This window comes from Aegilops tauschii, chromosome 6 (assembly GCF_002575655.3).
Source record: "Aegilops tauschii subsp. strangulata cultivar AL8/78 chromosome 6, Aet v6.0, whole genome shotgun sequence".
NCBI lineage: Eukaryota > Viridiplantae > Streptophyta > Magnoliopsida > Poales > Poaceae > Aegilops > Aegilops tauschii.
The window spans coordinates 94,677,003-94,699,186 of record NC_053040.3 but is presented as its reverse complement, the minus strand read 5'-3'; the positions used below and the strand labels follow the sequence as shown (position 1 = coordinate 94,699,186).

The window sequence follows — 22,184 nt, the reverse complement described above, 5'->3', positions numbered from 1 at the left end:
ACTTTAATTAGGTGTTTAGACTAACTAAGTTTAATTAGTTTAGTTAAACAAAATTAATTAACTTAATTAACTCATTAATTAATTAATTAATTAATTAATTTTATTAAAATCTTTTTTAAATAATTTTTTTTACACGAGCTGGGCCCACGTGTAAGTGGCCAGGGGCGGGCCCAGCTGTCAATGGTCCAGGGACCATAGCGGGCACGCGGGCATCGGGTGAAACCCGAACAAGCGATGGGCGCCAGCGGGCAGTGGGCGCCCGAGCGCGGGCAAGTGGCTCGCCGGAGCGCGGCCAAGGCGAGCCGGCCGTGGACGGCGCCAACGGAGGGCGGCGGGTCGGCAAGCGGGCAAAGAGGGGTCGGGGCGCTAGGCAGGCGCCGTGGTGCGCGAGCGCACGGCGTCGAGCGAGCGGCGCGTGAGTAACGACGGGGAGCAGGGGGCAGGAAGGAGGAGCGGTGGGTGGCAGGCAGCGGTCGAGGCCACGGCGGGCGCAGGGGTGATTGGCGCGGGGCGTGCGGCGCGCGCGAAAGCTGGCGAGCGTGGCGGCGCGGCCGCGGCAGGCAGCAGGCGGAGCTGCAGCGGGGCATCGGGGGTTGCGAGGTGCGGCGCGGGAGCAGAGGAGCAGGGCACGGACAAGCACGCGGGGATGAGCACGGGAGGGGCGGAGCCGGCGAGGTTAGTAGGCGGCGGGCGCGGGCCGACGGAGTGCAGCGGGCGCGTGTGGCCGTCCGCAGACAACGCAGGGCGGAGGCGAGCAGCGCGCGGGGGTGACGGAGCACGACCAGGGAAGCGTGAGCGGGCGCGGCCCAGGCGATGCGCAGGGAAGGAGGCCGCGGCAACCGTACAGGGCGGAGGGGGCACGAGGAGAGGGGGAGCTCACGGAGGTCGTAGGGGACTGGCAGTGGGCTCGGGGAGGAGTCGAGGTCGCGTCCGGCGAGGAGGAGACGAGGACGACGGGGCGGCGTCGCGGCGTCGGGGAGGCGCGAGATCCCGCCAGGTCTTGGGCGAGGACAGCCGCGCAAGAACGGAGGTCGGGAGGTGCGGTGCTCGGCGGCGGCCTTCAGGCGCGGGTGCGGCGAGAGGAGGGGGATCGAACAGGTGCGCCCCTCCCATGTGCGCCTGTGTGTGTGTGTGTATCGTGGGTGGCGGCGCGAGGAGGGAACGAGGGGGAGTGGGGGATCGTGCGGGAGAGAGTGTTTATCGCTAGGGTTTGGGTTGGGGTGGCCTTGTAGGCCAGAGAGGGGGCCGACTGGGCCGGCCGGTTGGCTAGCTGGGCCGGTTGGTCCAGCGTGGGGGGAGGGGGTTGTTTCCTTTTTCTTTTTATTTATTTTACCTTTTATGTTTTAGTTTTGTTTCCTAATATTTTAGTTTTAGTAAAATATACACTCATCATCTAAATTAGTATTTCAACTTAGTCCTTAGTCACAAAAAGTCTAGTCCTCAAATAAATCGGTTTGACATTTTATTAATTACAAAAGTTATTAAATAGTTGTTTTTGCTATTGTTTTATACATCTTATAGTATTTAAACATTTTTATAAAGGTGTGTGTGGTTTCTCCGCCATAATTACCTATGCAATATTTGGTTCACTCCAAACATTTTAGTTTTAACATTTGAAAACTTTTATTGTTTGCTTGATTTTGGATTTGAATTTGAATCGGTTTCGAACTAACGCGAGATTAGCAATAGTAATCGAAGTGACGTGGCATCATTAGCAGAGAATTAGTGTAGCTTAATTATCCGGGCGTCACATTCACCTAAGAGAAGGTAGTAGGTCCTAGTTAATAATACTCATGAACATGTGCTAAGAACAACTAAGTAGGATTGGTTAGATGACTATGATGATGATGTGGTATCGAGTAGAAGTTGTATGATCGATAATGATGAGTATGACTTGTTATTATGATACCAATGATGAGTTATTTATTATTATGATCGATGATGCATGATGCTAAGTTGTTATATGAGCATGATGAGTTATTATATATATCAGTAGGTGAAATAAACATGGATTAGATTCAAGTGGAGCCAACATGTGGTGCACACCGAAAGTACTACTAATCCAAACAAGTTCAAGTTTGGATTAGAGTAGTACTTTGACATGCACCACATGTTGCCTCCACTTGAATCTACTCCACGCTTATTTCACCCACTGTTATATATAATAGGTAATCATGGTCATAAAATCATATGATGAAAGTATTGTATATAAAACCACACAACAAAAATAAGCTGTATTTTTAAAAATACAGGAAAAGTTAGCAGCAGCGCTTTTTAGAACAGGCGCTATTGCTACTTAGGTATAGCAGCAGCGCTTTTTAGAACAAGCGCTACTGCTAACTAGGTATAGCAGTAGCGCTCCCATTCCAGCGCTACTGCTACTAGTTAGCTGTAGCGCCTTAGTGGTAGCGCTGGTACCAGCGCTACTAGTAGCTATAAAACAAGTGCTACTACTAGGGTTTTCCCTAGTAGTGGTAGCTCGGATGAAAAAACTTTGTACATGAAAGTTGCTCAGAACGACGAGACGAATCCGAGTACGCAGTTCGTTCGTCCACCACACGTCCCTAGCATAGCGAACCTGCAACCTTTCCCCTCCGGTTCGACTATCCGAATATGCCAAACACCGGGAATACTTTCCCGGATGTTTCCCCCCTTCGTCGGTATCACCTATCCCTGCGTTAGGTCACCCCTAGCACAGCGTATTGTCGTGTCTTGCTTTGTGTTACATTTGATTGCTCTGTTATTTATTGTGTTCCCCCTCCGTTGCTTCTTTCCGGTAGACCCCGAGACCATTGTCGATGTCCGTGTGTTCGACTACATCGACAATGACCCCTCCTTCTTGCCAGAGCAACCAGGCAAAGCCCCCCCCCCCTTGATCAACCCGATATCGTCTATTCCTTCTCTCTACTACTTGCATTAGAGTAGTGTAGCATGTTACTGCTTTCGTTTAATCCTATTCTCCTGCATAGCATGCCATTGTAACTATAATTGTTACCTTTACCTGCAATCCTAAATGCTTAGTATAGGATGCTAGTATTCCATCAGTGGACCTACATTCTTGTCAGTTTGTCATGCTATACTATTGGGCCGTGATCACGTTGGGTGTTGATCACGGGTATATACTATACATATTACACATGATACATGTTGTGACTAAAGTCGGGTCGGCTCGTAGAGTACCCGCAAGTGATTCCGATGTGGGGGCTGAAAGGACAAGTGGTTCCATCCCGGTAGTGGTGGGCCAGGGTTCCCGACGGCCCCGACTGTTACTTTGTGGCAGAGCGACAGGGCAGGTTGAGACCACCTAGGTGAGAGGCGGGCCTGGCCCTGGTCGGCATTCGTTGTTACATCAATTAACACGCTTAACGAGATCTTGGTATTTGATCTAAGTCTGGCCACTGGCCTATACGCACTAACCAACTACGCGGGAACAGTTATGGGCACTCGACGTCGTGGTATCAGCCGAAGCCTTCTTGACGTCAGCGACTGAGCGGCGCGCGTCGGATTGGACCGTAAGCCCGCGCTTGTATTAAGGGGGCTAGGTCTGCTTCCGTCCGCGTTCGCAACGTGCAGGTGTGCAATGGGCGATGGGCCCAGACCCCTGCACGCATAGGATTTAGACCGGCGTGCTGACCTCTCTGTTGTGCCTAGGTAGGGCTGCGACGTGTTGATCTTCCGAGGCCGGGCATGACCCAGGAAAGTGTGTCTGGCCAGAGGGATCGAGCGTGTTGGGTTATGTGGTGCACCCCTGCAGGGAAGTTTATCTATTCGAATAGTCGTGTCCCTCGGTAAAAGGATGACCCAGAGTTGTACCTTGACCTTATGACAACTAGAACTGGATACTTAATAAAACACACTCAGACAAGTTCCAGAGACAACCCAGTGATCGCTTTCCCACAGGGCGACGAGGGGAGGATCGCCGGGTAGGATTATGCTATGCGATGATACTTGGTGAACTTATCATCTACTCTCTTCTACATGCTGCAGGATGGAGGCTGCCAGAAGTGTAGTCTTCGACAGGACTAGCTATCCCCCTCTTATTCTGGCATTCTGCAGTTCAGTCCACCGATATTGCCCCATTTACACATATACCAATGCATATGTAGTGTAGATCCTTGCTTGCGAGTACTTTGGATGAGTACTCACGCACTGTTGCTTTGCTCCCTCTTTTCCCCTTTTCCTTTCTTCTAGGACGTCGCAACCAGATGCTGAAGCCCAGGAGCCAGACGCCATCGTCGACGACGACTCCTACTACCCCGAGGGTGCCTACTACTACGTGCAGGCCGCCGACAACCAGGAGCAGTTTAGGAGGATCCCAGGCAGGAGGCCCGCGCCTCTTTTGATCTGTATCCCAATTTGTGTTAGCCATCTTATGGCAATTTGTTTAACTTACTAGATGACCCGTTGCGCCCATGGCGCAAAGGCCAAGCGCAAGCCATGTATTGAAGGAGTGTGCATTAAAATATGTAGATACAGATTGAAACATATATAAGAGCCTCTTTTCAGTTGGCATACATCTGGACTTATTTGAGCAAATATTCTTGATAAGGCATCTTCATACTAAGAATTTTAAAAAGTAGAGCTTGCATAGTTGCAATGAGCAGAGAACATGAGACAAAGGAGGATTTTTAATAAGTATTGCCGCTGCCAAAGCACAGCTCATAATACTGCATGCAGCAAGCAAGTGATACTAATAGACAATTATGCAGAGGCTCTTGGACGTGCACTTGAAGGCAAAAGCATATATTGGTTCAGAAGCGCACCACACAACAGTCAAATTTTTTTGTTTCGGTATCTCTGGAATATGAGTGTGTGACTTGTTAGAATTGATCCTATTGATAATACATAGAAAGGGCTTGTTATCTCTATCAAGATGACTCTAATTCGTCAGTAGCAAATGACCGAGAGTTAAACACACATGATGGTCTTAGATGATTACATGAGATTCAAAAACATGATAAACATAGAAGTCTTGATAGGCATGTATACTAATGCTAAGTTATATAATAAGGGACTCTTACAACTTGATTATATTGAATAGACGATCAGGCGCAATCCTTTGAAAGTGTATTTAAAGGTGAAAGCATATGCTTCACCTTCCTCCATGTGCGCCTCCCTATCAGAATTAAGAATAGTGAGCGATTAGGTAAATGATAGATAGAATCGTTGTGAACCAACAGTTTTACTTGGATGCAAAATGGAACATTTTGAATTCATGTTCAGATGAGAAACACCCAGATGCGGCAAACAGAAAATCAGAAAATCCTTATCCACAGCCCTGGTGCATCACACAGAGCAAATTTGTGTCTAAACAGTAGAGAAATCTCACAAGCCACCATAAAAAATGGTTGCCGCCAATGTTGAACACTGCTCTGCTGGAAAATAGTCACACTGGCCTCGGCATCATCATTGCCCAGAGAGAGAGACTATTCGAGGAGCTCATCTTAGAGTTAATTCTGATTCTCGAACATCGACCCAGGCTGGCTAGGGCGCTAACCACCAACTCTATGTGTTCAATATGGACAGAGATATTTTAATAGATAGAGGAGGCTTGATCGATTCTCTGGTCATTACTGAACTCACGTATAAGCAGGCTTGTGGATCAATCCATCTTGTTTTATGAACAATGAAAGCTAGCTAATTTTGTAGGTGAGCAAGATCGTATAATCTGCCAAAAAATGTACGTCGAATACGCACACAAAAATAAAATACACACGGCGGCAAAAGGTCAAGCGGTGTGCCGCAGTTGTGCCAGTGTCACGCTTGCTGCGCACACCAACCGAACTTCCACGCTCCGCTACAGATGTGTGCCGCACGGGCAATCTGGCACCACCGGGCCCTACTGCACGCCGAGCGACCGTACGACATCGCCGTGCTACGACCATCACCCACTTGCATGCTCCCGTCGGCCGCTGTGCCGCAACCTCCATCGCATCAAGCATTCAACGAATCGGGTGTAACGAAGGAGGATATGTGACGGCTGGGTCAGGGGGCATGTAGGGAGGAGCCCACGCGGTTGACGCCTCCTCGGACTACTCTGCATTTTCACGGTCACGATCAAAGGAAAATGGGAAGCAAATCTCAGTATTTGTATTCCCACTGTCTCTCAGAAAGAACGACCATGGATTAGGCGGCAACACAGACACGTGATCACTTAACGTGTCGGCAACAACAAACAATCGAGAAGGCATGCACGCATGACAAATCGATACTCCCTCCTTTCCGGTTTATAAGGCTCAATTCAAAAATCTCACCAACCAAGGTAGATAATGAGTGGTGGAATACTTTTTGTAGTTTGCAAAAGCACCCAATTAATGCTCTTGTTTCTGCTGCTTTTGGAGGTGATTGTGTTGATTCTGCTGCTTTATCCAAGCCATGGAGTCATGCCCGAGGAAAGAGGTGGGCAACTTAGGAGAAGCTAGTTGAAGAAATTTTGACTCTTGCTCCCTGAATAACAGAATCTGTTATCACTTTTTTTCCAATAGTCAGCTGAACAGGAACGTGTACCTGTACTTCTACTGAAACTTAACGACACTGCTCCTGAAAGAAAGACGGTTATTGTACTACTTCACAACTCTTACAAATGCAAGGAATGGTTGTGTCCACTGCTTCAGGTACAATTACTTCTCTTTTGAACCTAAGCAGCAGGCATCGATATATAGCATTAGTTTGTCCTTGAGTCGCTTAAACATTGGTTGGCATATGCGTCCGGGGTTATATTTATCATGGTGAGTGTCAGCCACAAGACTAACTTACATATATGTAATCTACTTACTTCCTTTTATGTGCTTCTGGTTTCATCAAATGTTCAACAATTGTAGTAGTATTCATACATTTCATTTGACCCGACCATCTCTACATCCATGGTTTAAACACAGGCACTGAACTCATCTTGGAGGAGTGGGAAAACTATACCTTTCATTTTTACACGGTACCATACATTACTTCCACTTGTTAAAATTATTTTTTTATCATCCTTAAATTGTGTTGTTCAATTTGTCCATCAAATATAGTTTTTAATAAATGGATAGTTATGTACTCAAAGAATATCAGACCAAAAATACGTAAGATGTTCCTTCAGTACCTCTCCCCTTCTGCAAGTTCAGCTGATCAATATTGCTAGTGTCAGTTCAATTGAATGTTTGGGCAGAGAAATCATGTCTGAAGGGAGTAAGAAAGTAATCTCTGCTGCATGACGTTTATAATTGAATAGTCAAACATTTTGAGTAGTAGAATAAAAGCCAGAAAAGATGACAAAAGGGAAATAAAGGAGGTAGAGATCTCAATTGTAATTCTGTAGATCGGTATACAAGAAAACACACACTTACCATTAATCTGGATAACCGAGTTAGGGTGATAGTACGCTTTCAAACTCTCTGAAAGTAGATGGCTGCCAAGCTTTTGTTTGCTGGAGAAGTGCCATGATACAGATGTAAATATCTAGCATTGTCACCTCCATAAACAGTAAAACTTCAAAAGAAACAATTGTAACAGTCAGCTATCTTCAATCATAATGATAGTCTCATTCATTGCTAGGTTTGTAACCTTCTTGAAAATAATGATACAACTAATCTAGAGAAAATCAATTGGCATAGGAGGAGACAATGTATACCATAAAATTCATGTTAATAGGTTTACATTGAATTACTGGTTGAGACAAACCAACAAATTAGTATGGATGTTACAATCTGAATTCGAAGAATTATCAGATACAAATCTATGACTCCGTTATCAAACTGAGTTAACATCTTTATCACCATGGATGAAAGAGCAATATAACAAGGTACAAAGACATAGTAGTTGTAGGAAAGAGAAAGGATGGAGGGGAGAGGGCCGTGCGTGTGACATCCACCTCACGTGGATCTGGCCGCTCGTCAGCGAGCCTCACTGGTGAGCAGCAGGAGATCGACGTGACACACCTCACCTCGAACTGACTCTTGCTCGACTGCACCTTGAATCTCACCAGTGCGTGGCATGGCCACTGTGCATCACATAGCAGTTTGTAAAATTGGGAACAGGGCGATATGAGGAAAATAAAGAAACCATACACATCATGGCGATGCTGAACTTCAACAGCCATGCACAGCGCAGCAGATCCTAAGCGCCATTCTCCTTGCCGCCGCCAAACAATAGCTGGTGGTGAGGCGCTGCCGGCCGGTGTCACCTCTCCTACTGTGCCGCGGATCTGTGTCGTAAAAGATGAAGAATAGTCAAGTCGCTGCAGAGATGCAAATTAAAATTCCAATACATATCTGTTAGTATGCAAAATGTTTAAAACTAAGGTTGTACCTTACAATGCACCACAACAACCAACGTTTTAGCATGCCATTTATTTACAAGCAAAACCACAACAGCTTAATCTCCCAAGAGCAGGATCGTAACATACTTTCAGAAAAGCGAAGTCCAGATCATACACTCATGAATAAAGGCTTTGGTTTTCAACTGCCACAATGATATCCCCCCTACTGCAAGCCCCTGCCTATAGCTCTAAACTGAACCAACAAGTTAGCATGTCATTTATTTACAAAGTAATGCTTAATTAGCAACCTAATTCCCCAAAGGCAGGAGTCTAGATAGTTTCAGAATGTGCAGTTTAGATTATCTTTTCTAGTATCAATTCTGAACATGGCACAACAGTTTAGCTCCTGTTATTTAAGCTCACAGCATGTTATGAAATTTTTTTGCAGTCGCAATCATAATAGGTTTACTTGCACAATGCTAGTAGCTTATTCTTTCTGTATTTTGAAAGAAAACAAAAAACAAACCTTAGAAACGTCCAAGTAGCACCAAAAGAATAAAATAGGGGAGGTTAGAAAATACTCAAGCATCAGGATGGATGAGTAATTATCAAACAGAAACAAAAGGGCCTTCTTCCATTTTTTTTGTTCCCTTTCACTTATATACATCACAGCAACACACATGCACTTTAACTATAGAAAAACATAATTCCTAATTGAGGAACAAAGTTATATTAGAGCACCACATTTTATAAGCACTATACATCTATACTGACCTTACTTGGGTATGACCTAAGTAGGCTTGACATTCACCATGATTCATACACACAATGTACTACATCTGAGATAGAATGGCACCTGCAAATTAAACAATTATCTACATAAATCAGAAATAAAATGTCTATTACTTTGCCTCTTCTCCGCAATGGTAGATACAGTTGGAGAAACATGAAAATGCAAATGAATAAATTCTCCATATTTTTGGTGATCCATTAATCACAAGCAGACATTTATACTTCAACTCCTGACATTCTGTACTGTTTGGAGGTATAAATAAGGAATAGAAAAATTAAGAAACAGTGATTTAATTAGTCTTTGACTAATATTTGAAGGTATAAATAAGTAGGCAAATTGGTATCCAATTGCCGGCTTGAGTTTCACAGTTGAATACCACTTCTTTCCATGGATTATAGGCATTAGATACTGGTTGATTTCAAAGTTTCAATTTACATGAATTGGAAGGAAAAAAGATAGAGCAGAATAGGAATTTATCAGGTAGTGGAGGAGCTCACCCATAGTTTAGACCCGTCGATCTAGCCGTGTGGACGCTGAATGTAGACAGAGAGCATGCCTGCTCTTCTTCCTTCTCCCACCACACCACATCAGAGGAGGGGTTGGAGCAGGCTGTGGCTAGGAGACAAAGGAGGCCGGTGGGAGTTAGCAGCGCCAGCGCCATGGCCGGTCCACGCCGAGCCGCCTCCCTCTCTGGCATCCGCTGCTCCCTACCTTCTCTGGCCGGCGACGACCAAGAGGACGTGCATCCGCCACTACTGATCTCCAACTTCTCCGGTCGACCGGGCCCTTGACTGAAGACGGGGAAGATCGGTTAGGTCGGGGCACCGCCGTGAAAGGAGGTCGTGGGAGGAGGAAGGAGGCGCCGCCAGGAAGGGGAGGAGGTGGTGTCGAGGCAGTGGGGTACGGCCATGGAAGGAGGTGGTGGGAGGAGGGAGGAGGCGCCACCGGGTGTGGGAGGAGTGAGGAGGAGGCGATCTCTTTTTACCTCTCGGTCTTAGGGTTTTTTTCACCGGGAGCATCGTTGGCAACGGACTCAGTCGATCGAGCGCTTCACTGCCGCTGGAACAATAATTATATGGGCCCAGTGGCAGTCACCTGGCAAAAAGAGTTGTAGTTGTAACAAAATCGAGCAGTGAATAGTAAAATCAAACGGTGAAAAACGAGCGAGCTAGCCCATCGGAAGGCCTCCAGAACGGCGGGTTGCCCAGCGTGATTTATATGTTCGATTCAAGGGTGATTCAGAATAAAAGGTTGCTGAATTGGAAACTAAGAAAATACCTATAACATATAAAAGGGCATAGGTACAAGTTTAAAAGCGAAAAGGGAATGAAACCGTGACGCAATATAGTCACTACTCCAACACCAATAATCCTAAAGGTGGTTGTACTGTACACTATAACTGTAACGCCCACTATGCGGCTATATCTCCCACGTGTCGAGGCACGACTTAGAGGCATAACCGCATTGTGGTTTTGTCGCAAGAAGGGTCATCTTCACACAATCCCATGTAATGAACAAGAATGGGATAAAGAGTGGGCTTACAATCGCCACTTCACACAATACATAAATATTATGCATACATCATCCAAAATACAATCATATAAACCGACTACGGTCAAAATCCAGATGAAAATAAGACAACCCCAAATGCTAGATCCCCGATCGTCCCAACTGGGCTCCACTACTGATCATCAGGAAAAGACACATAGTAACGACCACGTTCCTCGTCGAACTCCCACTTGAGATCGACGCCATCATCTACACTGGCATCGTCGGCACCTGCAACTGTTTTGGTAGAATTTGTGAGTCACGGGGACTCAGCAATCTCACACCCGCGAGATCAAGACTATTTAAGCTTAAAGGGGGAATGGTGCAAAGAGGTGGAGCTGCAGCGGCAAAATCATATATGGTGGCTAACTTGCGCAAATGAGAGCGAGAAGAGAAGCAAAGGAACGGACGTCAACTAGCAATGACCAAGAAGTGATCCTGAACACCTACTTACGTCATACATAACACAGACCGTGTTCACTTCCCGGACTCCGCCGAGAAGAGACCATCACGGCTACACACGCAGTTGATGTATTTTAATTGGGTCAAGTGACAAGTTATCTACAACCGGACATTAACAAATTCCCATCTGCCTCATAACCGCGGGCACGGCTTCGAAAGATAATACCCTGCAGGGGTGTCCCAACTTAGCCCATCATAAGCTCTCACGGTCAACGAAGGATAAACCTTCTCCCGGAAAGACCCGATCAGTCTCGGAATCCCGGTTTACAAGACATCTCGACAATGGTAAAACAAGACCAGCAAAGCCGCCCGAATGTGCCGACAAATCCCGATAGGAGCTGCACATATCTCGTTCTCAGGGCACACCGGATTGTCCAAGCTTCCGATAGGCCAGCCCAGAGTTGCCCCTGGTGGCCACCGGCGACTGACAGTTTGGACCAATACTCGGAGGAGCACTGGCCCGGGGGTTTAAAATAAAGATGACCCTCGGGCTCTAGAAAACCCGGGGGAAAAAGGTATAGGTCGCAAATGGTAAAACCAAGGTTGGGCCTTGCTGGAGGAGTTTTATTCAAGGCAAACTGTCAAGGGGGTCCCATAAATCACCCGACCGCGTAAGGAACGCAAACTCAAGGAACATAATCCCGGTATAACAGTAACTAGGGCGGCAAGAGTGGAACAAAACACCAGGCATAAGGCCGAGCCTTCCACCCTTTACCAAATATATAGATGCATTAATTAAATAAGAGATATTGTGATATCCCAACATATCCATGTTTCGACATGGAACAAACTTCAACTTCACCTGCAACTAGCAACGCTATAAGAGGGGCTGAGCAAAAGCGGTAACTTAGCCAAACAACGGTTTGCTAGGAAAGGATGGTTAGGGCTGACATGGCTAAAATGGGAGACATGATATAACAAGTGATAGGTAGCGAGCATGGCAATAGAGCGAACATCTAGCATAGCAAAGATAGAAGTGATTTCGAGGGGTGGTCATCTTGCCTGCAAGATTCTCAGAGTTGTCGAAAGCTTGATCCTCGTAAGCGTACTCGACAGGTTCCTCGTTCACGAACTCGTCTCCCGGCTCTACCCAAGACAAGAGCACAAACAAACGGAACCACAATCAACAACGAGAAATGCGCAAGCAACAAGATGCAAAACATGTATGATGTGCAAGATATGATATGCGATGCATATGCGTGCTCCGGAAGGAAAATGACGAACATGGCAGTAACTTGGCAAATCAAGCATGCCACTGGAAAGATGAGATGATTTCGGTCGAAATCGATATAAAGATCACCGGAATCGGATGCACGGTTTGCAAATGGCGAGCAAAACAAGAATGACACTAATCTGCGATAAACAGCAAGATAGCACTTAAAATGCAACAAGTAATAATGCTACAGCACCCCAACATAGCAACAAAGCATATGGTAGTAATCTACAGGAGATTCTTGACAAAAGATGAACACTGAGCTACGGCTAGTTCGCAACATATCAAGCTCAAACAAGCATGGCAAAAGTGCAAGAGATTACAGGTTCACAGACTTAGTGAAAAACTGGACATGGCAGAAATCAGCATCAGGTAGCAATGTTTAGAGCACGAAATCAATATGCTACAGGAACTTAACATAGCAAAACAAGGCATGATAATGTTCTACTAAATGCACATGACAAAAGTCCATTACTGACCATAAGCCAAAAAGGACCAGAAGATATGATGGCAAGCATGTAAACATAGCAAGTTTCGTTATCAGGTTTCAGACTTAGCAGAAAACAGAGCATGGCAGAAATATTAATATGTAGGCTTGTTTGTGAGCTTGATGCACTCACTACAGAGAAATGCACTACAAACCAAGCACACCTACAGCAAGATGGCATGTTTATGAAGCTATCCATGGCAAGAACAATTGCATATCATGTATGGATCAACTACAATAAGCTTGGCAAAAATGCATGTCATGTTAAGAATCTGCAAGAAATATTTTATAGAACAGTAGAGCAAGATTGAGTCATGCTATGGCACTCCATAATTGCAACCAATTGCAGGAATGGATCAATTACAACTATAGCTACAAAACATCCTTACTGAACATCTCCAAACTATACATGGATCTCTCTGTAGCATCAAGTTTACATGGCAACAAAATTACAGCAGACAAGGACTTAGAGAAATCACTCTCTGAAATCAGAATTATTACGGGGCCTACTTTGCATGCTTGTGCTAGTCACCACAGAGATCTCAAAAATACATGGACTACACCACTGGAAAGAAGGCATGGCATACTTCAAAACACATGTAGAGCTCATGCTCAAAAGATGCACAGAATAAATGATACAAAAAATGACAAATCTCCAAGTTCTGTTAAGAACCAGAGAATAACAGCAACTAGCCCTCTTCCAATGAAGATTTGGGCATCAAGATGACCTCTAATGAACATGGTGCAATTGAACAAAATGAAGAGTATCACGAGACGAACAATTTGACGTATTACACGCGCGAATTGGAGCTACATGCACAGAGTTATAGCATCGGGAACAGAGCAAGATGCTGATAAAATAACAGGACTTGGAGAAAAAAAGCTAGGGTTTCGGGAGTCAACCTCCGTTGACCCAGATGGGATCGAGGCCGGCGTCGTCTCGGGCTCGGGCGCGGCCGAGGCGGCGGCGCGGCTTGCCGGCGGGAGGAGAAGGGAGGAGGGCCGGCGACGGGAGAGGACGAGGCCGGCGGGGCGGCGCCGGCGGGGGAGGCGGTCGGCGGCGAGGAAGACGGCGAGCGCGGCGGGTCGGCGGGGCGGCGCCGGCGGACGCAGACCGGCGGGGAGGCGCGGGCGCTCGGGCAGGCGCGGGCGGCGGCGAACGAGCCGGCGGGCCCGCGGCGGGCTCGCGGGCCGCGGCGGCGGGAGGACCCGGCGAGGACACGTGGCACCACGGGACTGGATGGGGCGCGGCGGCGGACGTGTCCGGCGGGGTACGGACGCGTCCGGCGGCGCGGAGGGATTTTTTTAGGGTTTGGACTGCGGTTGTATTTCGGGATGCCCACATATTTATAGGTAGAGGGAGCTAGGAGGCTCCAAATGAGGTGCGGTTTTCGCCCACACGATCGTGATCGAACGACCTAGAGCATGGAAGAGAGTTTGGTGGGTTTTGGGCTGGTTTTGGAGGGGGGTTTTGCTGGATACTCAAATGGACTTTGCGGATGGCCGGTTAACCGTTGGAGTACCAAACGACCTCCGAATGGAACGAAACTTGACCTGTAGTGTTGAGGATATAGACCTGGGAGTCACCCGCCAGGAGGGCCGGGTTACACTAAGGGTCATTGCCAGAAGCCCGGAGCTAAGTTTCAAGATAATGGGCCAGAGATGGGCTGAGACCCGGCGATGGCTTAAAGCCCGTAGTACAATCTTTATTGTTATAGTAGACTTGTAGTGTAAGGCAAGTATTGTTTAGAGTCCGAGCCGGACACTCTTATGAGCCGGCCGGGACTCTAAGGGCCGCTGGGTGTCAACCTCCCTATATAAAGGGACGACCCGGCAGCGGTTTAAGGGCGACAACAATCTAATCGAGAGCCGGGCATAGCTGTTTAGCTCCCTGGTTATCGAAACCCAGATTAATACCACCTCAACTGGACGTAGGCTTTTACCTTCACCGTAAGGGGCCGAACCAGTATAAACCCTCGTGTTCCTTGTCCCACTTAACCCCTTCAAGCTTCCCAATTGCGATGGCTCCACGACTAAGTTCTAACCCGAGGACATCTGCCGTGACAATTCCACGACAGTTGGCGCCCACCGTGAGCCTCGCGCACGGTGGATTTGAGTTCTTGAAGGGCAGCTTCGAAAGGCTCAAGGGATACGCTGTGGGCCGGATGACCAAGAGTCGTCGCGGCAAGCTCTACATCGACGATGCGGACTGGGGCCCCGACGCCGGCTCAGTGGAGTACGGGTACCGGGTCCCCTTCGGTGGAATTCATGTCTTCATCGGCAAGATTGGAGAGCCGGGCCCCGAGCCGGATCTCCGTGCCGGTCTCATCGAAACGGCTCAGCGCGCACGACCCGCCCGGGCCCAGCCTGCCTTAAAGCGCGCTTTTGTAGGATGCATCCACGGAGGGCCCTCTGATCCATCTGGGACTGGGGATGAGGCGGCCGCCGGCTCTGACGACGAGTCGGCCGCTGATGAGTCAAACTCGTTGTACCAACTTCAAGATGGCAGGCTCATGAGTTATTCCGATGGCAACAGTATTCCGGACCTTTTTGAGCTGCCAAGTCAGGTTGGAGTTTTTATGGCTAGTGCACAGCCTGTTCAGAACCCCGCTGCTGGATCGGGAAACCCGGTGCCTTCTCCGGCTCAGGTGCTGATGGATCTCACGGACAAGATGACGGCCCTGTTAACCGCCACGGTTGACCCGGCGGATCAAGCCCAGCATGATGCGGAGGTGGCACAGTTGAAACTGGATTTGATAAAAGCTAAAGAGGATCTTGCAGCAGAAGGGATCAGACTGGCGGCAGAGCGGGCGGCTCTCGACGCCCGGACTCAGTTGATTCAGGCGCAGTCCTTCCAACTCACGATGGATCAAAACGCGGCCAACGAGGTCATGAGAAGGAGGCATCAGAAGGCCCAGTCTCGACTCCCGCCGGTTTACGATCCGCGCAATCTCTTCAACACGCCGGGTGCGGGATCTAGTAACCCACCAGGGGTCATTGCGCCCGGGTCAGGGCCCCTTGTTCAACCACAAGTGATGGGGCCTCCCCAGGGGCCCCCCGCCCCGCCTCAGTATGTGCCAATACCCCCGGGCCATTATAATAACCCGCTGGAGAACATGGTCGCCGCAGCGGCACGGCTGGCGGCTCTGCCCGTTGATGGCGACTCTCCGACGGCTATTGAGACCCGCTGGGTCAGAGAACTCCTCCAGACAGCGCTGGCGCAGCAAGAGGCGTACTCCTACAGCCGGGATAGGATCCATTCAACCCCTCGTCCAGGGCAGAGCCCGATTTACAGCCGGCACATGGTCTCGGCGACCGGCTCAAGTAATGTCCGACGCCATGACCCGCCCCCTGGTCATGGCCCGGCTCATAATGGAGCCTTCTACGTAGCAGACCAAGCGCGCCAGGAGGCGGAGCAGGCGCCTCAAGTGACGGCTTACCAGACCCCCCCGGCTTATCCGACGATGTCCGTTGATGCAGGTATCCCTACTAGAACCGAGGGTGTCCCGTGTTTGGTGCCAGCTATCCGTAATGAATGTCTGCCCAAGGACTTCAAAGGACCTAGGAAGGTGCCTAACTATACAGCAGACTTACAGCCTGCAGTCTGGATTGAGAGTTATGAGATGGCTATGGAATTACTGGAAGTCAGTGAGGCGGCCATGGCCAAATATTTCACCATGATGTTAGATGGAACTGCCCACACGTGGTTGAAAGGGTTACCGCCGAACTCCATTGGGTCTTGGGCTGAGCTGAAAGCCCGGTTCATTCAAAACTTCAAAGATACCTGCAGGCAATCTATGTCAATCATGGATCTGACTAACTGTAAGCAGCAGGAGGGTGAATCCACGACCCATTGGGTTCGCCGGGTCAAGGAGATCATACATTCATCGGATAAGATGGATGCCGGCTCTGCAGTCTTAATGTTGGAACAAAACTGTCGCTTCATACCCCTAAAGATGAAACTCGGGCGGCTTAAGCGTGACTGTACTGATATGGGTACACTGATGGCGGCTCTTGTCAAGTACGCCGATTCTGATGGTACCAAGGATCCCCCTTCAGATGATGAAAGGACAGGGAAGGGAAAGAAGAACGGCAATGGCAAGAGTCCTCAGTTTAACCCGGGGAATCAAGGAGGAGGCAAGCGCAAGGCCGATGGCAGCCTAGAGTTTGTAGCCAACACCAACTCTCAAGGCAATAACCAGCGACGCAAGGGGAGGCCCCCTCCCCGAGGCGGCGGGTCAGGACCTTCTCTGGAACAGCTGTTGAATGAACCTTGTCCGAGACACGGTTCTAGAGAGAAGCCAGCGACTCATCTGTGGAAGGATTGTGCTATCATGAAGGCCTTTAAAAACTACAATGGTCCGGGTGGCGGCTCAGGCTCCGGCGGCTTCCATGGCCCGGGCGGCGGGTCAAATTCCGGTCCTCAGAACGGTCAGGGGGGCTTTAATCAACAGTCTGGTCAGGGTCATCAACAGCAACAGGGGGGCTATCAGACCAACCCAAAGCAGCTTAGCGGTGGACAGTATCACGTGTTCACCACTAGTTTGTGCAAACGAGACGAGAAGCTTCACAAGAGGGCTGTTAATGCTGTTGAGCCGGCGGTTCCACGCTACTTACGGTGGTCGGAGCAGCCCATAGTGTGGAGTAGGGAGGATCACCCTCCCCGGGTGGATAACCCGGGCCACCTGGCCTTAGTGGTGGCTCCTCAAGTGGGAGGCTATAAGTTCACAAAGGTACTCATGGATGGAGGCAGCAGCATCAACATCCTCTATTATGAGACTTTCCGTCGTATGGGACTAGTTGATAAGAACCTCAGCCAGTCAAATACTATCTTCCATGGTGTGGTACCCGGTAAATCGGCTTATCCAGTCGGCAAGATCGAACTGGAAGTGGCCTTCGGTGATGAGAACAACTACAGGGTGGAGAAGTTGACCTTTGAGGTGGTCAAGATAAGAAGTCCTTACCACGCCATATTTGGACGACCGGCTTACGCCAAGTTCATGGCACGGCCGTGTTATGTGTACTTACAACTCAAGATGCCGGGTCACAACGGGACCATTATGGTTCACGGCAGCCGGAAAGTGGCTCTGGAGTGTGAGGAAGGTGACGCGGCTTATGCAGAGTCTGTTTGTGCCACAGAAGAGTTGAAATTTTATAAAGACAATGTCGACCCAACAGATATGACCTCTCTGAAAAAGCCAACCACGGAGAATGAACCAGCAATGAAGTTTAAATCAGCTGATGAGACTAAACTTGTTGATTTTGTTCCAGGTGACTCGTCTCAGCAGTTCAGCATCAGTGCAAATCTGGACCCGAAATAGGAAGGCGCGCTCATCGAGTTCATCCGTGAGAATAGGGACATCTTCGCATGGAAACCTTCTGACATGCCAGGTGTACCTAGAGAACTCGCTGAGCACACCCTCAATGTTGATCCGAAATTTAAGCCGGTCAGACAGTTCCTTCGACGGTTTAACGAAGAGAGGCGGAAGGCTATTGGTGAAGAAGTGGCCCGGCTTTTGGCGGCCGGGTTCATTGTTGAGGTTTTTCACCCAGAGTGGTTGGCTAACCCGGTGCTTGTACTTAGAAGAACGGCACCTGGCGGATGTGTGTGGACTACACGGACTTGAACAAGGCGTGTCCGGCTGATCCTTTCGCTCTCCCCCGTATTGATCAGATCATTGATGCTACGTCAGGTTGTGCACGCTTAAGTTTCTTGGATGCCTATTCCGGGTATCATCAGATTAAGATGGCAGTTAAGGACCAGGAGAAGACGGCGTTCATCACTCCTTTTGGAGTCTTCTGCTATGTCTCTATGCCCTTTGGGCTCAAGTGTGCGCAGGCAACTTACCAGCGTTGTGTACAGAATTGTCTCCATAAACAGATCGGGCGCAATGTTCACGCTTACGTGGACGATATTGTGGTTAAGTCCATCAAGGAGGAAACCCTAATAGATGACTTAAGGGAAACCTTCGATAATCTCCGGGTCTACAAGATGATGCTTAACCCGGCCAAATGTGTTTTTGGTGTTCCTGCGGGCAAGCTATTGGGCTTCTTGGTTTCGGACAGAGGAATTGAAGCTAACCCGGAGAAGATCAAAGCTATCACTTCTCTAGCTAAGCCGGCATGTATAAATGATGTTCAGCGTTTGGCAGGTCGCATCGCTGCTTTAAGCCGGTTCATAAGCCGCTTGGGTGAGAAGGCTATGCCCTTATATCAGTTGATGAAGAAAACGGATAACTTTGTCTGGAATGATGCACCTAATACCGCCTTCGAGGATTTGAAAAAGCAACTGGCAGAGCCCCCTGTCCTTGCTGCTCCGGTTGATAAGGAGCCCTTGCTACTGTATGTGGCGGCAAACGCACGAGCCGTCAGCGTGGCTATTGTGGTGGAGCGCAAGGAGGCGGGTAAGGAGCATCCGGTTCAGCGGCCGGTTTATTATGTTAGTGAGGTACTCATTGAGTCCAAGCAGCGGTATCCGCATTGGCAGAAGCTCGTATATGGGGTGTTTATGGCGAGCCGGAAGCTTAAGCATTATTTTCAGGGTCATCCCATCACTGTGGTCAGTTCCGCCCCTCTCGGTGATATTATCCAGAACAGAGAGGCTACAGGGAGAATTGCTAAGTGGGCTATAGAACTTGGACCTCATGACCTTAAATATGTGCCACGCACTGCTGTTAAGTCTCAGGCCTTGATAGATTTCATCAATGACTGGACAGAGTCGCAAGTACCTGAGCAAAAGCCGGATAACACTTATTGGACTATTCACTTTGATGGGTCCAGGCAGCTGGAGGGCTCGGGAGCTGGTGTTGTCTTGGCTTCCCCTAAAGGTGACAAATTCCATTATGTGCTACGGTTGATGTTTCCTTGCACTAACAATGCGGCTGAATACGAGGCTTTGCTCCACGGTCTTCGGGTGGCTAAGGAGATGAGCTTAAGCCGGGTGAGGTGCTTTGGTGACTCAGACTTGGTGGCTCAACAAGTATCAGGCACCTGGGATTCTAAGGATCCTCTAATGGCGGCTTATCGCCGCGAGGTTGATGCCATTGCTGGGCACTTCCAGGGGTACCAAGTGGAGCATATTGATCGCCGGAGGAACGAGGCGGCGGATGCGTTAAGCCGGCTAGGCTCTCAGCGAAAGCCGGTGCCGCCTAACACTTTCCTGGATGTCCTGTATAATCCTTCGGTCAAGTTGCCTACAGAAGAAGATTTGGCCGTCCCTGACCCGGAAGCACGACTGGTGGCGGCTCTTCATGTCATACCAGACTGGACAATGCCATATCTGGCTTATATAACCCGGGGAGAATTGCCTGAAGAGGAAATTCTGGCCAGGCAAATAACCCGGCGGGCTAAGTCAATGATTGTTATCGATGGCGAGTTGTATCATCGCAGTGTTTCAGGGGCGTTTCAGCGTTGTATCTCCCCTGAGGAAGGTCAAGAGATCTTGCGCGAGATCCATGAAGGGGATTGTGGCCATCATGCCGGTTCAAAATCTCTTGTGGCCAAGGCTTTCCGTCATGGTTTTTACTGGCTGACGGCTCACGCTGATGCAGAGGACTTGGTCAGTAAATGTGATGGCTGCCAAAGGTTCTCACGACGGGCTCATGTGCCGGCTCAGGAGTTGAGGATGATTCCAATCGCCTGGCCCTTTGCGGTCTGGGGGCTTGATATGGTTGGGCCTTTCAAACGGTCCAAGGATAAGAAGACCCACCTCTTGGTGGCAGTGGACAAATTCACGAAGTGGGTGGAAGCTGAGCCAGTTAGCAAGTGTGATGCAGCCACGGCGGTTCAATTTATGAAAAAGGTGATCTTCCGCTTCGGCTTTCCGCACAGCATCATAACAGACAATGGCACTAATCTGTCCAAAGGCGCTATGGAGGAGTTTTGTCAACGAGAGCATATCCGGCTTGATGTTTCTTCGGTAGCTCATCCCCAGTCTAATGGTCAAGCTGAGAGAGCTAACCAGGAGATTCTGAAGGGCATCAAACCCCGGCTTTTGGTCCCTTTGCAACGGACGCCGGGTTGTTGGGTGGAGGAATTACCCTCCGTCTTATGGAGTATCAACACTACTCCTAACAGGTCTACTGGCTTCACGCCTTTCTTCATGGTTTATGGGGCAGAAGCGGTCCTCCCTAGCGACATCCGTCACGATTCACCTCGTGTGGCGGCTTATGTTGAGACGGACAATGAACAGGCGCGCCAAGTTGCTCTGGACTTGTTGGATGAACAGCGTGATGTGGCAGCAGCCCGTTCAGCGATTTACCAACAAGACCTGCGCCGTTATCATAGCCGCCGGGTCAAAACCCGGGTCTTCCAGGAAGGCGACCTTGTGCTCCGGCTCATCCAGGATCAAACAGATACACACAAGTTATCCCCACCTTGGGAAGGGCCCTTTGTGGTCAGTAAGAACTTGCACAACGGGTCATATTACCTCATTGATGTTCGGGAGCGTAAGGATTCGTGTAAATCTGAGGAGGAGACCCGTCGGCCGTGGAATATCGCTCAGCTTCAGCCTTATTACACTTGAGCTACTGGCTCTTGTGGTGTACATATTTATCTCAGATATATATATATTTTGATAAGCAATAAAGCAGGACCTCTGTCCTTTTTTCTCCTCCAAATATACGTGTCATACTAATTTGAAAGGAGGATCCGGCTTATGATCGCATTTGAGTCTAGCCGTAAGTAGTAAGATCACTTGGGGGCTTCCTGTTCAAACATGGGTCGTATTCGAACCAAAGAGAACATAGCTGTCGATACCCATTTGATTGGCAAAGTGCCGAGCTCATTGGGAGGTTGCCTTTGGTCATATTTGAATCATAGTGTAACCCCTCTGAGAACCGACGTGGATCGTATTCGAATCAGCGTCGTTAAACAATTTTCAGAATCACTTGGGGGCTTCCTGTTCAAACATGGGTCGTATTCGAACCCAAGAGAACATAGCTGTCGGTACCCTCTTGATTGGCATCGCCACACCCATTGGGGGCTATATGATCGTATCCGAATCTTGGCTTAAACCCCTTTCGGGCCGGGTCTCTGGTCGTATTCGAACTGGAAGCCCCTAAGTTCCGATTTATCGCAAAGTCTACTCTGATTATGACATATGTATGGCCGGGTTTCGCTTGACCGGCTTAATTTTGGAGTTATCTTGTTAATTGAACATCCTGGATGTCATCAAGACAAGTCCATTAGAGTTAAGATACCAACCATGCTACCCGGGTCATTTAATCCGGAGGGTGGTAAGCCGTCTTGAGACTTGTGATTTACCTTTCTATGCAGATGCTTGAAGGTACTTTTTTAAAGGATGAGAAGCATGAAGGATAATTATGACCCGGAGGAGCATCAAAAGAATGACTTCAAAGGATTTCAGCATCCATTACGTGCACGATGGCACGGCAGAGATAAATTGTTGCACTTATTCTATTACAAAAATCTTTCAAAGTTT

At 48.6% G+C, this 22,184-nt stretch overlaps 1 long non-coding RNA gene across 3 annotated transcripts in view; it reads right to left on the bottom strand.

The window, feature by feature from the left end:
- Positions 1-7,503: 7,503 nt before the first annotated feature.
- Positions 7,504-22,184, bottom strand: part of LOC109764065 (uncharacterized) — a 32,688-nt gene continuing 18,007 nt past the window's right edge. For all 3 annotated transcript variants that reach the window (XR_005759436.2, XR_005759440.3, XR_012187260.1), the window contains 3 exons: positions 9,530-10,127; positions 9,014-9,095; positions 7,504-8,185 (listed from right to left, as the gene is read on the bottom strand). This is a non-coding gene — a long non-coding RNA (uncharacterized lncRNA). The remainder of the gene's footprint in view (positions 8,186-9,013; positions 9,096-9,529; positions 10,128-22,184) is intronic.